This window comes from Acomys russatus, chromosome 20 (genome assembly GCF_903995435.1).
Source record: "Acomys russatus chromosome 20, mAcoRus1.1, whole genome shotgun sequence".
Taxonomy (NCBI): domain Eukaryota; kingdom Metazoa; phylum Chordata; class Mammalia; order Rodentia; family Muridae; genus Acomys; species Acomys russatus.
Window position 1 is genome coordinate 65,867,070 of NC_067156.1, and position 14,788 is coordinate 65,881,857.

The following is a 14,788-nucleotide window of genomic DNA, read 5'->3' on the forward strand; positions in this document are numbered from 1 at the left end:
TGTCCTTGGCCTTGAGAGATGGCTCAGCGGTTAAGAGCACTGACTGCTCTTCCAGAGGTCCTGAGTTCAATCCCCAGCAACCACATGGGGGCTCACAATTACCTATAATGAGATCTGCTTTCCTCTTCTGGTGTGCAGGAGTACATGCAGGCAAGAACACTGTATACATACTAAATAAATAAATCTTTTAAAAAAATGTCCTCTCCAAACAAAGGAAGTTTGGGGATTTCATTTGGGGTGTTTAAACATACACATATAGAAAAGTAGGGACAAGCACATTGCTGAATATGCACACATGGGAGTGTGTCTTAGCATTTCTCTGTTAAAAACCTATGATAAAACACCATCACCAAAAGCAACTTACAGAGAGAGGTAAGGGTATATTTTACCTTATACAAGTCCATAACTGAGCCAGGCCAGAGCAGGAATTTAGGACTGGACCTGAAGGCAGAAACTGAGGCAGAGGCCATGGAGGAGTACCACTTACTGTCTTGCTCAGAGTGTTTTTTATATCACCAGGACCACATGAACAGGCATGGCAGCACGCACTATAGGTCAGACCTTCTAACCTCAATCACTAAGAAAATTTTCTACAGACTTACTTACAGGCAAATCTTTTTTTTTTTAAAAACAGGCAAATCTTATGGAGACATTTTCTCAATTAAGGTTCCTCTTCCCAAATGACTCTAGCTTGTGTCAAGTTGATATAAAACTAGGCAGCACAAATGCATTCCTGAGAATGTTCAAGGTCAAAGTTTAAGAATGAAAGATCCTAAGGCTCTGGGAACATCACAGAAATGAGGAAGAACAGCTGTAAGAGCCAAAGGACCAAGACTTCTGTTTCAAGATAGTGTTTTCGATATGGTCTTCTAACATGGACTCAATACCAGTGACTCTGCAGGATTCCCCCAAGCTTTAAGTTAGGATTCATGAGGCATCTAACCTCTTGTGCTGAGCATCTACTAGGTATCAGCCTCTCCTGAAAACATACAGCTGTTGTTGAACTACCCAGCCCCTATCATGTAAGATAATCTAATCCATATATGTATAAGATCTATTGTACATATATATAATTTCTATTGGTTTAGTGATGAACTAATCAATGTTTTGAATCATTGATTAATTCAAAATTTGAATGGATTACCAGGAAATAGTGGAACTTAGAAAGATAGCTCTTAGATGGAAGTCAATGAGGAAGTCAATGAGGTATGTCTTTGAAGGGCTTATTTTATCTCTAGAGCCTTTCTATTATTCCTTTCTCCTTCCCAGCTGCCACTGGGTGAGAAATTCTGCACCATGATGCCTCCCTCTGCCATGTTCCTCTGCTTTACCTTTACAAATCTTTCCATGTTTTAAAATTTTTCAGGTATTTGTTATAGCAATAAAAGTCTGCCTAATACCATTCTTATTCAACTTACACCACTTAGAAAGATGGACACAGAAGTAATTATGGAATCTAAGGAGAAAGAATTTTCCTGTAAGAGCAAGGGTCCAGATCCAAATGTCTCATAGAGGCTAAAGATTGTTTCAAGTGTGATGTACCAAGAATGTTAGCCATGGTCCCCTGCAGTTGGCAGAGGAATCAAAGCATCCTAGGCCTGCAAAGCTTTCAGAGGAAGGGAGGGCTCCAGGAGTTGATTGGTCAGAGGTTATAGTCTGCATAAAGAATGTATAGTTGACACTCAGACAACAATGTCAGGGTCACTGACCCCACTGCACTAGGAAATCTATATGTACTACCTTAAAAAATGAACAGGAGTGTTGGCATAGGGTAGATTAGAATATTACTCTGTATGACTCTGAAAAATGTGAAGAGTCTGGGTGAAAAGGGGAAATGATATTCTGAATAGAAAGGGACAGTAACAAGAAAGTGAAAAAAGTATGGTATCTGTTGGTTCTGTTTTTCTACTTTTCTTTTGTGTCTCTGTATCTATGTGTGTTTTTTCCTTTGGTTCTTTTTCTTCTGTTGTTTGTTTGTTTGTTTTTCCTATCCCAATTCATTTGTTTTTTGTTTTGTTTTATTTTATTTTATTTTACTGTTGTCCTTTAGATGCTAGTTAGATTCCAATGAGAGAAGGAAATGGTGTGGATTCAGGTGGGAAGGGTTTGGAGGCATTTGGAGAGGGGAAACCATATTCAGAATATATTGTGTGGGGGGGAAATCTTTCAACTAAAGAAAAATAGGAAAGAAAGGGGTTCTAAGATAGGTTAAAGGAAGGGGAAGCAGAAAAGTCATTCAGAGTTTAGTGGGTACTTTTGATAAACCTGAAAGAAGGCACTTAAAATAGCGATGATGAGTTTGCCTCGCAGCTCTAAAGAACACATCCCATACTGGTGGAGGGCGTGGTGGCAGGGTCTTGCTCAGGTCTGCGCATTTCAAGAAGCAGAGATGAAGCAAGAAGCAGAACCGGGCGAAGGGCTCAAGGCTCCCCTCCAGTTGCACTTAGGGTACCTTTCCTAGAGCCCCAGTGTCAAGCACGTCAGTTCCCTTTAATGGGTTAATTGCTGTAAGAACTACAGATCTGCTGTCTACATACACTGTAGCTGCAGCTTCAGGCTTATTCATGCCTTTTTCCTTTATAAATGTACAATGTACTTGTATTCCTGCTCTGCTTGGTGATTTTGTTCACTGTAGGCCTGGCAAAGGGAAGTGAGTGGTAACTAAGTCACCTCCTCAATGCTACACTATATTGAAATTTCCTCCACCAAACAACTTAGTCCATTACTTGTCCGTTCAGCATTACTGAAGATTTTAAGACTTTCACAGAACAGTCAGATTATTTCTAGAATGTAACACAAATGTCCTTCTTTCAATTCCCACAGAGTCCTCATTCTTCTTTGAAACCTCTACTGTCAGAATTTCTCTTGACACTCTGGTCTTCCACAGTCCCACCAGAATGGCCCATTACATTCTGCCTAGGGGAATCTAAGGCTCTTTAGCCTGCATTTCCAAAGTCTTCCACATTCCTCCAGGAAATCATCCCATAAGGCCTATAAATCACATAGTTCACTGCACACTTCTCCTGGTCTTGACACCAATGTTCTGTTTTAATTACAGTTCTTGTCACTATAATAAAATGCCTTCAAAAGAAAAGCAACTTCAGGGAAGAAGGATTTATTTTGTCTAACAGTCTGAGGAAACACCGTCCATCAGGGTGGACCACAAAGAAGATGCTCACATCTAGACAGATCATAAAACAGAAGCAGGAGAAGATACAGCGGCTGCCTGTGAGCACTGCATCCTGCCCCTAGTGACCCACTTCAGGGAAGTTCTACAGCCTCCACAGACAGCACCTGCTGGAGATCAAGTGTTCAGACACATGGGTCCATGGGGTCTGTTTCACATTCAAATCACATCACAGAGGGAAAGGAAGAAAGAAGAAGAGAGGGGACCCAACTGAGTCTACATCACTAGCCCTAGTGCCCTTAGCACAGGGAAACCTGAAGGTATAATAAGGTCAGACTGGGGAGCTCAGCCCTAAAGGCTGGAGAACACAACAGTTCTTGAATAGCTTTAAATCCAATGTTGCATTTAGTGTGGCCATTACTTAATCTGTAGTGCATCTGGAGTCAGTGGGAACCTCCTCATCTCACAGGCCACAAAGTTACTTGGAGCCAGCTGCATCTCCTGGTACTCAAGAAAAGATGCTTCTAAAATGAATGAAGCCCTGTCCCTGACAGCATCTCCTTTACCAGCCTAGTGCTCAGCCCCCATAAAACATGAACCAATACAATGGGAACACACAGGAAATGACAACAAACCTGAGCTACAGTGCACTGCAATCCCACCCACTCCCATCTGCCCTCCCCCCCCCCCCCACCGAGCCAAACTCAGGGGTGTTCCCAAAGTGTATTTCAGAGTGGAGAAGCAAAAACACCAGAGTTCTACACTAGAGAGGCGCAGACAAGAAACACAGTGCTCTGCCTACTAATCTCAGTAGTAGACCAACCCATGGGAGTATCTCCATTTCTTCAAAGTTGTGTGTGTGTGTGTGTGTGTGTGTGTGTGTGTGTGTGCGCGCGCGCGCAGGTGCCTGCAGAGGCAAAAATAAGTCATTAAATCCCCCAAGGCTGGAATTAACAGACAGCAGTGGGGCACCTGATATGACTCTGGAAACCAATCTTGGGTCTCCCGGAAGAATATGAACTGAGGCATCTCTCTAGTGCCTTTTCTCAGTTTTTACTTTGCTATTTTGATAAAACTTTATGGTAGTCTTTTTATTTGTTTTAAATATTTTAGACTCTTTTTTTTTAGGCTCTTATTTTTTATTCCTCTTCATATGTTCATGTTTTTACTTTGCTTTCAATTAGACTTTTTACCTTGTTCTTTTTTGTTCCTTATATTCTTATCCCTTTTTCCCTTTTATGTAGCCTTGCTCCCTTTTCTTGTTCTCCTATCCCTGTCCACTCATGTATTTAATTATTTTATTATTGATACTTTTACCTTTATTGATCTTTTCAGAGACTTTTGTGCCTTTTTTTTATACATGGTCTCATGTACCCTGTCTTGGCCTTGGCCTTGAACTCACAGTTGGGCCGATGATCACTTTGAACCCCCAATCTCCCTGCTTTCCACTTACTGGAATTATGGACATGTGCCACCATGCCTGATTCTGGGGTTCTTGCCCAGGGCTTGGAGCATGTTACACTCTACCAGCTGAGCTACATCCCAGCCCCTGTTCCTTTTTTATAAGTTATTGATGGTTTCTTTCTTTCTTTTTGGTTTCTTCGTTTGTTTTTCTTTTTTTAATTTTTGATTTCTTGTATATATAGTGGTCTGTCTGCAGGCCAGAAGAGAGCATCAGGTCACACTATAGATGGTTGTAAGACACCATATGGTTGCTGGGAATTTAACTCAGGACCTCTGGATAAGCAATCACTGCTCTTAACCTCTAAGCCATGTCTCCAGCACTGTTTGTTTTTCAAGACAAGGTTTCTCTGTGTAGCCCTGCCTGTCCTGGAACTCACTCGGTAGACCAAGCTGGCCTCAAACTCACAGAGATCTTCCAGCCTATGCCTCCCAAGTGCTGGGATTAAAAGCATTCACCACCACTACTCAACAGCATAGTAGCTTCTTAAATAGTCTTTAAATCTATGTCTAACTTTGATGCTGTTGATGTTACAGTGACTTCTTTCTGAGTGATTCTGTGGATGGTACCTTGAAAACCTCCATGTAGAACCAGAACAGATTGCCATCCTTTGAGGTACAGAAATAGTAACAAAAAAAAAAAAAAAACAAATTTGAAAAAAACAACACAACGTGATTCTTTCCAAAAGTCAGTAACTCTTAGGTGGCTTGAAGACACTGAAGTATCTACAATGTAAATTCAAAGAACTCAAAAGTTTAGTTTTTAAAAAGCACCAGTGGTTGGCGTGTGGATACACACCTAGCATGTGCAAGGCCCTGGACTGAAGCTCTGGCCCTGGAGGAAGAGGTGGTGGAGGACAAGGAAGGAAGAGAAGGAGGAAGAGAAGGAGAGGAGGAGGAGAAGAGGAGTAAGAAAACCGTGAAGTGCACCAAAGAGGATTCAAATAAACAGATGAATGAAAAAAGAACTCAATTTGAGACTTGGATGAAAGACAAGTAACTGGATGAAAAATTTAACAGTGAACGACAAATAAAACCAAATAACTTTAATAAACTAATAAAAATAACTCGATAATAAAAAGTGATAAACTAAAGTTATAGAAAACCTATAGAATTATACTATAGCAGAAAGTTTCCCAAATCTAAGAAAGAATTAAGCATCCAGATATATGAGATATTTCTAACCACAAATAGGTAGGACCAGAAAGGAGCCTTTCTACTTTATATTATACATAGTGACAACACTGCAGAGTAAGGAAATACTAAGAGCTGAAAGACAAGCACCAAGCTACTTATAAAGTCAATTCCTACCATAGAAACAGCAGAACTATCAACAGGAGAAACTCCGACAGTCAAGAAAGCAAAGTTGGATGGCTCTCACTCCGGAAGAGAACCTGCCAGGCAGCATTTCTCTGCTTAACAAAGTTATTCTTTACAATCAAAGGAGAAATAAAGATTATCCAAGATGAGCATAAGCTAAAGCAATTCATGATCACTAAGCCAGCATTGCTGAAGACACTTAAATATTATAAACAGAAAAGGAAGAGATACACAATTGTGAGAGCTTGGGGAAGAATAAATTTACCTAGAAAAAAAAATATATATATATACATAATTGAGAATTATAAAAGTTTCACACATTATGAATAGAGTAAACCAGCAAATATGAATAAAAAATTTCAAAAAGGTGAGCAAAAATTAATAGATGCTTTTTAAAAAGAACTCTAATTGTAAATGGCCTTAATTCTCCAATTAAAGGATGATAAAATGGAAAAAATATTTGCCATATGCAAGAAACTGATCCCAGTAGCAAAAATACATATAGAATGAGAAAATACAAAAATGGCATTCCACCCAAAAAAAAATCAGAAAGCAAGGAATAATAGCTACAATCATATCTTATACAAGAAGTTCAGCTCACTGACAAAGCTTTGCATAGACTCAATGAGTGGAAAGTGGTATTTCACGCAAAGTGATTAGAAAGCAAGAAGTTACTAACTGCCTATCTGACAAAGCAGATTCTCAAAATTAATCAGGAATAATAAAGGTTGTGACATATTATTAAAAAAAGAGCTTTTCCTCAGCTGCCGCCAAGGTGCTCGGTTCTTCCGAGGAAGCTAAGGCCGCGTGGGGTGAGGCCCTCACTTCATCCGGCGACTAGCACCGTGCCGGCAGTTCACAACATGGCCTCCATCTCCGAGCTCGCCTGCATCTACTCCGCCTTCATTCTTCACGACGACGAGGTGACGGTCACGGAGGATAAGATCAATGCCCTCATTAAAGCAGCCGGTGTCAACGTTGAACCTTTCTGACCTGGCCTGTTCGCAAAGGCCTTGGCCAATGTCAACATTGGGAGCCTCATCTGCAATGTAGGGGCTGGTGGGCCTGCTCCAGCCGCGGAAGCTGCATCAGCAGGAGGTCCTGTGTCAGCCACCGCCGCTGCTGCCCCAGCTGTGGAGAAGAAAGTGGAAGCAAAGAAGGAAGAATCTGAGGAGTCTGATGATGTCATGGGCTTTGGTCTTTTTGACTAAACCTCTTGTTAACCTGCTTAATAAAAAGCTGAACCTGTAAAAAAAAATCCACTAAGAAGATACAATGGCTGTAGATGTGTGCAATTGCACTCATCAACTTGATGATGAAAACAAATACTACTTTGAATGTGCTATTTTTTAACTCTGTTTTCTTTGGGGTCCCTTAAGCCTCTACCTCCCTTCCAACCCTTTGACCTTTGGTAGGAGAGAAAGAAGGTTTGAGGGGAAAGGGGGTGGAGTTCTCTTTAGACTTAGTTCTGGATGGTTAGGGCCGCTGAGTTCTTTAGGAAAATACAAGTCTCAGCCCTCAGGATCGATATCAGTCCAGCAACAGCAAACAGCAAACACAGCAGGGCAAACCAGCACCCTTCTTCTTTCTCCATATGTCCTCTCTCTGCACTCTGGTATTTATACTCTCCCAGAATCCTCAGAGTTCCACTAACTCCAGCTGGCAAGCCATGCTGACCTCTGAGCCATACCACTCAATTATCAGCTGTGGGCAAACTGAAAACAATTCCATACCCCACACTTGGGATTAAAACAAAAACCTGTTGACAAGACATAACAGATTTTTTAAAGAAACGAAAACTTCCACCTCATGACTTGATAAAGCGAAGCAGACAGGTCAAAACACAAAGCAATTGGTTACAATAGCCCATTCTCATCAATGGACACATCATCTAAACAAAAGACAAAAAGAGAAAAGGAAAAAAGAAATGTCACAATCATGTTACATCATAGATCAAATGTATCTAAAGATATCTACAGAAAGAGACCCAGTAACTGTGGAATACAAAGTCTCTTGATTATCCCAAGGAACTGTCTCCAAAATGGATCACATTTTAGGCCATAAGGCAATTTGTATCAAATACAAATAAAAAATTCAAATAAATTCTCGTGTCTTCTCTGACCACTATGCAATAACCCGAGAAAGAAGTACAGAGGAAGAGGGGCTGGAGAGCTGGCTCATTGGTTAAGAGCGCATTGTGTTCTTCCAGAGGATCAGAATTTAGTTCCCAGAACCCATGTCAGGTGGTTGTAACTCCAGCTCCAAGAGATCTGGCACCCTTTTAGCCTCTGCAGGCACCTGCACACAGCTGGCAAACAGGGAAAGATAGATATACACATAGACATAAATAAAAAATTTTAATCATAATTTTTAAAAAGAACAAGAAAAACCAGTAAACAAATACATGGGGATTGAACAATACATTTTTGTGTGCGGTTCTGATGATTGAACCCATATCTCTATTCATGTTATACAAGTGATCTACCACTGAGCTGCAACCCTAGCCAGAATAATGTATCTCTGAAGGATCAGTAGGTCATTGAAGAAGTTAGGGAAAAATTTAGTTCATAAGTTGAAATGCAAATGAAAACACAACATGCAATAATGTTTGGGATAGACTGAAGAAATCTGTAAGAAGGGCATTGTGAGTACCTACACTGAAAAATGAAAAAAATCTCAGATCAAGAACCTAATGGTGTATCTCAAGGTTTAACAATAGTGAAAATAAGCCAAATTCAAAATTACTAGGTAGAAATAATAAAGGCCAAGGCACAAATTAGTGACATAGAAACAATACAAAGAATCAATGGGGGCAAAAAGTTGGCTTTAAGATGAACAAAGTGACAAGCCTTTAATCAGATTAATCAAAAGAATTGGAAGAATCAAACTAGTAATTTTAGAGTCAAAACCCAGAGGATCACTGGGAAATACTTTTAAAATACTATATTTCCGTAAACTGGAACACCTAGAAACGGATAAATTTCAAGATACATCTGGTCTAGCAAAGTTGAACCAAGACCTATTTTTAAACTGCAAGCATATAAATAATAATAATAAACAATGCATTTAAATCAGTAATTAAAAGTCTCTCGCCAAAGAAAAGCCCAGAACCAAAGGAGTCAATGATGAATTCTACTAAACATTTAATCCAGATCTAGTAGCAGGCAGGTGTTTATGCCCAGCACTCAGGAAGCAGAGGCAGGCAGATCTCTGTGTGTTCAAGACCTGCCTGGTCCATGTAGCACGTTCCAGGTCCAAGGCTGTGTAGAGAAACCAAGTCTCAAAAAGAAGAGAAGAGGAGGAGGAGGAGGAGGAGGAGGAGGAGGAGAGAGGAAAGGAAAACTTGTAAATCAAACACATTAGGAAGATCATTCTCCATGACCAGGCTTATTTCATTTTAGAGACAGAAAAATTGTTCTTGTAATGATCTTGTCTCTGCAGCAGGTGCTGCTAATATTAAGCCACCTGGCCACACAACACCTGTGCTACAGGAATGGGCAGCACTGAGCACCAAGGGCTGTGGGATCTCAGCTTCTATGCACCGACGGACAAGCAAGTTACCATGATGACTGCCCAGGCATTCAGTGGTGATGGAGTGCAGAGGTGATGGGGTCTGTGATATGGCATGCAATAGTAATATGCAAGGTGTGAAGTCTGTGGACATATGACTATGTTCAAAATGTGCTGGTGGGTGTCTATGATGGTGACTTCCTGGGGTGTGGTGGTGATAAGTAAGGTCCAGGCAGTACAAGGGTGCTGCTGTGGTGGTGGCTGGAGATCTCAGAGCAGCTACTCAGAGTTTCTTGTCTTCTGCTCTCTGCTCCTAGTCTACATCAAACCCCTTGTCACTTTTAACTTCCCCAAACTTATGACTAACCCTCCGCTATTGACCAGAGATGTTTGGAGAAAACAAACATTTGACCAACATATATTTTATAGTGTGTGTGTGTGTGTGTGTGTGTGTGTGTGTGTGTGTGTGTCTGTGTGTGTGTGTGTGTGTGTTATACAATGAGCCCTGAAATACTGATTTTTTTTTTTTACCAGTGTGCTGGTACAAGTAATGATGAGGACACACTTGCAAAGTGTGAACTCACTAGAATGACAACAGGAGGTAACTACAGAATCCTCGGAGCGGCATATTGTTAGTGCAATTAACTTTATGTAGCTGTGGCTAACAGTGAACCTTTACATTTGATGACAGTCCTCTAGGCTGTGGACACCGCTATATATAGTCTTCGTGGGCATAAATGTTGATAAAATGTATTACTAATAATAGATTTCGGTACACTTTGAAGTATACTTAAGTGACCAAAAACACAAGCTTTATTCATTCATTTTTGTAGTTAAGTTTTGCCTGTTTTTTGTAGTCCTAAGGTATATGAGTTTTTCACTCCAAAATGTGACAAATACACAAGAAAAACACTTAAGTGAAGCTATTCCTGTTGCAATAATATTGAAAGTCTTTACAAATGCATTGAGGTTAGGCGTGGTGGCACATGTATGAAATCCCAGCATGTGGAGCCAGTGTCAGGAAGCTAGGAAGTTCAAGGTCTTCCTAGGCCACTTAGCAAGCACAAGGCTGGCCTAGGTGCATAAGGCCTCAACAAAGAACAACACAACTGTGGAAGACGGCAGGTTAAAGTCAGAATGCACATGGCCTGCTCAAGAAGTGGTACCCTAAGAAAAACATGCTCGGTTTCAAAAAAGAGTAAGGAAGGAAGAACTTCAGAAAGCCATAAAAGATTGATATTACAGCTGAGAAGTGTGTCAATTTGACACAAGCCGCAGTCATTTAGGAAGAGGGCACCTCAACTTTGAAAACGTCTTTACCAGATTGGCCCATGGGCAAGCCTGTGGTGCATTTTCTAAATTGATGATTGATGTGAGTGAACCCAGCCCATGGGCGTGGTGCCACCCTGGGACAAGTGATCCTGAGTTGTATAACAAAGCAGGCTGAGCAAGCCAGCAGGAGCAAGCCAGTAGGCAGCACCCCTCCATGGTCTCTGCATCAGCTCCTGCCTCCAGGTTCCTGTCCTGACTTTTCTTGGTGATGGACCATGATGTGGAACTGTAAACTGAAATAAACCCTTTCCTCCTTGTGGTATTTTATCACAGCAATAGAAAGCAAAAGCAGGTGACAACACAGCTCCAGCCATGTAGCTAGCTCCAAGGCGGTGAGAGGGGATGCATAACCCTGACCCGACGACCCAAACCTCTTACTGTTTTATTTCTTCCTTATATTTATATAAATTTCATTAAATTTTTTGATTATTGGAAAATATTTTATTTCACTTTATGTTTTCCTAAATTTTTTTCCCATCATAACATTCGTCTCTATTCCTCTTCTTTTTTTTTTTTCCTATTTTTTTTTTATTAATTTATTCTTGTTACATCTCAATGTTTATCCCATCCCTTGTATCCTCCCATTCCTCCCCCCCCCCCCCCATTCCTCTTCTTTTTCCTTTAATTTTGCTTCTGCCACATTTCTTTAACACTTACACTTTATTTTTCTACTGGTGTGACGAGACACCGTAGCCAAGGCCATTTATAGAAGGAAGGGTTTATTGGCGTTCCAGATGGAAAAGAGTACAACATAGGGGGAAACATGGGAACAGGCGGGACGGTGGCTGGAGGTGATAGCTCGCCATCTGCAATCACATGCAGGAAGCAGGGAGCAAATGGGAAACGGCATGAATCCCACCCGCAGTGACACCCTTCGTCCTAATCGTCCCCAGCCAGCACCGCCAGTGGAGGACCAAACAGTCAAAGGCCCGAGAAGAAAAGGTACGTCTCATTCAAGCCGCCACCATCCTAAGCAATTTTAACCTTCCTAGCACTGTCTCAGTTTTGTCATTTCCTACTTTATGGTTGCGGATGATACATTAGTGTACCTCGGTTAATTTTAAAGGTATCTGTATCTTGTACAGTTGGTGTCATTGCTACAACAGCAGATTGTCTCACGTGTTCGGAATGGAGCTGGGGATTGAATCCTCAAGAAAATCTCCAAGGGGAGAAAAAAACGGAAGGGCTATCCGAGCCAGCACAGAAACACAGAAACAGAGACATGACGGTGAAAAGCAGCATGACTTCTCCAGAAGGCTGTAGCTCAACAGCTAGATGCAAAGACAGTGAAATGGGCGAAATCCCGAAGGAAGTCCTCAACCGTTTACTAGCAGAATGACCAGTGAGCCCATAAATAATACAAGCAAGCAGATAAAGGAAGTGCCGAAGTGGGTGCAGGCCTCAGAGAGGAAATCCTGCGGCATAAAAAATCACCAAAATGGATGAGAAAATCAGTAATACAGATGAAAGTAGAAAAGTTCAACAAGGAAGTTGAAATTCTGAAGGGAAAAAAAGCCTCCCCAAAAAGAAACATTAGGAATGAAGTAAAAAAGATCCCACGGTGGAAAGCACCACCAGTAAGTAACTCAGGCAGGCATACGGAAAAGCATCAAATGGAGGGAAACAAAGCAAGACCGGCTAGAGATGGCTCAGCAGTTAGGAGCACTTCCTGCTCTTCCAGGAAACCCAGGTTCTAGTCCTACCACCCACACACTGGCTCAGAACCAACTGTAATTCCAGTTCCAGGGGATCTGACGCCCTCTTCTGACCATCTCAGGCACCAGGCAAATGTGTGGTACACAACTATAAATACAGAGGGGAAAAAGACCCATACACACTTAAAAATACTTTTTAAATTAAGATTAAAATTTAAAAAGAAATACCATCTTAGGGTTTCTAGTGCTGTGAAGAGACACCATGAGCACAGCAACTCTTACAGAAGAACATGTTTACTTGGGGCTGGCTTACAGTTCAGAGGTTTAGCCTATTATCAGCATAGCTGGCAACATGGCAGCAGGCAGGCACACATGGTGCCTGAGAAGGAGCTGAGAGTTCTACATCTGAGTCAGCTGGCAGCAGGAAGAGAGAGGGAACATTAGCTGTAGGCCCCAGCTTGAACTTCAAAGCCAACCCCTAGTGACACACTTCCTGCAACAAGGCCACGCCTTCTAACACTGCCCTTTGAGCCTATGAGGGCCATTCTCTTTCAGACCACCACAGACATTTACATTTAAACATGACCAATAGAAGATGCACACCTGTTTCTAACTCCAATTTCATGGGATCCAACATCCTCTTCTGACCTCCACAAGTACCATGCACATTAAATAAATGTTAAAAATTTGAAAAAAAAAAGAAAAGAAAAAAAAAAAACAAACCAACACACACACACACAAATGTCTACATTACTAAAAACTCAGGGATGCAATCAAAAAACAAATCCTAACAATCCATAAAGCAGAAAAAAGAAATTGAAATATTAAGTAAAGGCACACACAACTTATTCAATGAAATTATAGCAAAAATATTCCCTAATCTAGAAGAATTAGACATTTAGGCACAAGGGACATTTAGAATTCCAAATAGATGAGGTTAGATAACAATCCCTCCACAATATGTCAAAAATGCAAAGCAACATATGCTTAATATATATACACTATAAATATATGTAATAAATACATACCAGACACACACACACTATAGATTAAATGCTGTAAGAATTCCCTTCCTACCCCCACCCCCACCCCTGCATCCTCACAAGCACTTTTCTTGGTGGTAACCAGTCTGACTATGGAAAGATGCAATCTTAAAGCAGTTTTGATTTGCATTTCCCAGATGGTCCTAAAATTCTTTATTTACATGCTTGCCCCCTGACACACACACACACACACACACACACACACACACACACTACAGATGTGACAGAGAGGAAGGAAAGGGACTGACAGGGAAGAGGACAAGAGGCCTGAGGACACCAAGATGGGGTGAATATCATCAACCTAAAAGATCGATGTGAAACAAACTGCCTTTGTGAACTGCAGCACTATGTACATGCCAATAAAACTTAAGGGAAAAATAAGTGTCTGTATATTGTGTTTACTCTGTGGCCCAATAACTTTTCCTTTCGGAATTTGTTCCAAGGATAAATAAACATGGTGATGTGTTCTTCTGGAGCCTGGGTCCTGCTTCTTCCTTTTGGGGTTTTCAGGCAGCAGATGAGTACACATGCTGGCAAGCTGGGCTAGAAGGAATGACGCTTAGCCCGGCAGGTGGCTTAGCAGGATCTTGGTCCAGCAGTGAGTGCCCAGGGTGGGGGGCAGGGGTTTCTCTAGTTCTCAATGGAGCTTATTCAGTGATATAGCTCTCTTTATTGGGGGGAATACAGACTATATAAACCTTGGGGAAATTGGTTGGAGTTTTGGGGATGAGTGTACATCATTGGCTGGGACTGAGGTGGTAGGAATGCTTTATTTGCATGGAGAGGAATTCCGGGTGCTTGCTGGACATGTCCATGTGAGGAAATTTGAAACCTGGCCACCAGGCTATGTGACTACCTCAAAGGTGGCAGAGGTGGGGGTCACAAAACTGTGTGCATCGGGACATGCAGGCACAGAATAGGAAGGGAGCGACCGTTACTCCTGCCAGTCTTAAGATGATATCTTCAGGGTTTGGACACATCTCAACCTGATTCTTGCTCCAGGCTGATTCCCCACCCCCACCCCCCAGTTGTAAGGTCCACGTGTCCCATATAGTAATGAACAAATGTTAGCTATAATCATATTCATTAATGGCTTAATATGTGTGCAATTGTTTTAATTGTTTAACCTAAAAATCAAGAAATGTGGACTATCAAATCATAAATAAAAAACCATGAATGAGCACAGATAAGATGCCATAACTAAAGTAACTTACAGAAGAAAGAGTTTACTTGGTATACAGTTTCAGTTGGGGAGACCGTAATGGTGGGAGCCTTGGCAGCAGGTGACTGAAAGATCACATCTTCAACCCTAAGAATGAAGCAGACAGACTGAACTGGAA

At 41.3% G+C, this 14,788-nt stretch overlaps 1 pseudogene; it reads left to right on the plus strand.

The window, feature by feature from the left end:
- The first annotated feature begins 6,684 nt into the window (after nucleotides 1–6,684).
- LOC127204490 (60S acidic ribosomal protein P1-like) lies at nucleotides 6,685–7,144 on the plus strand (annotated as a pseudogene).
- Nucleotides 7,145–14,788: the final 7,644 nt, after the last annotated feature.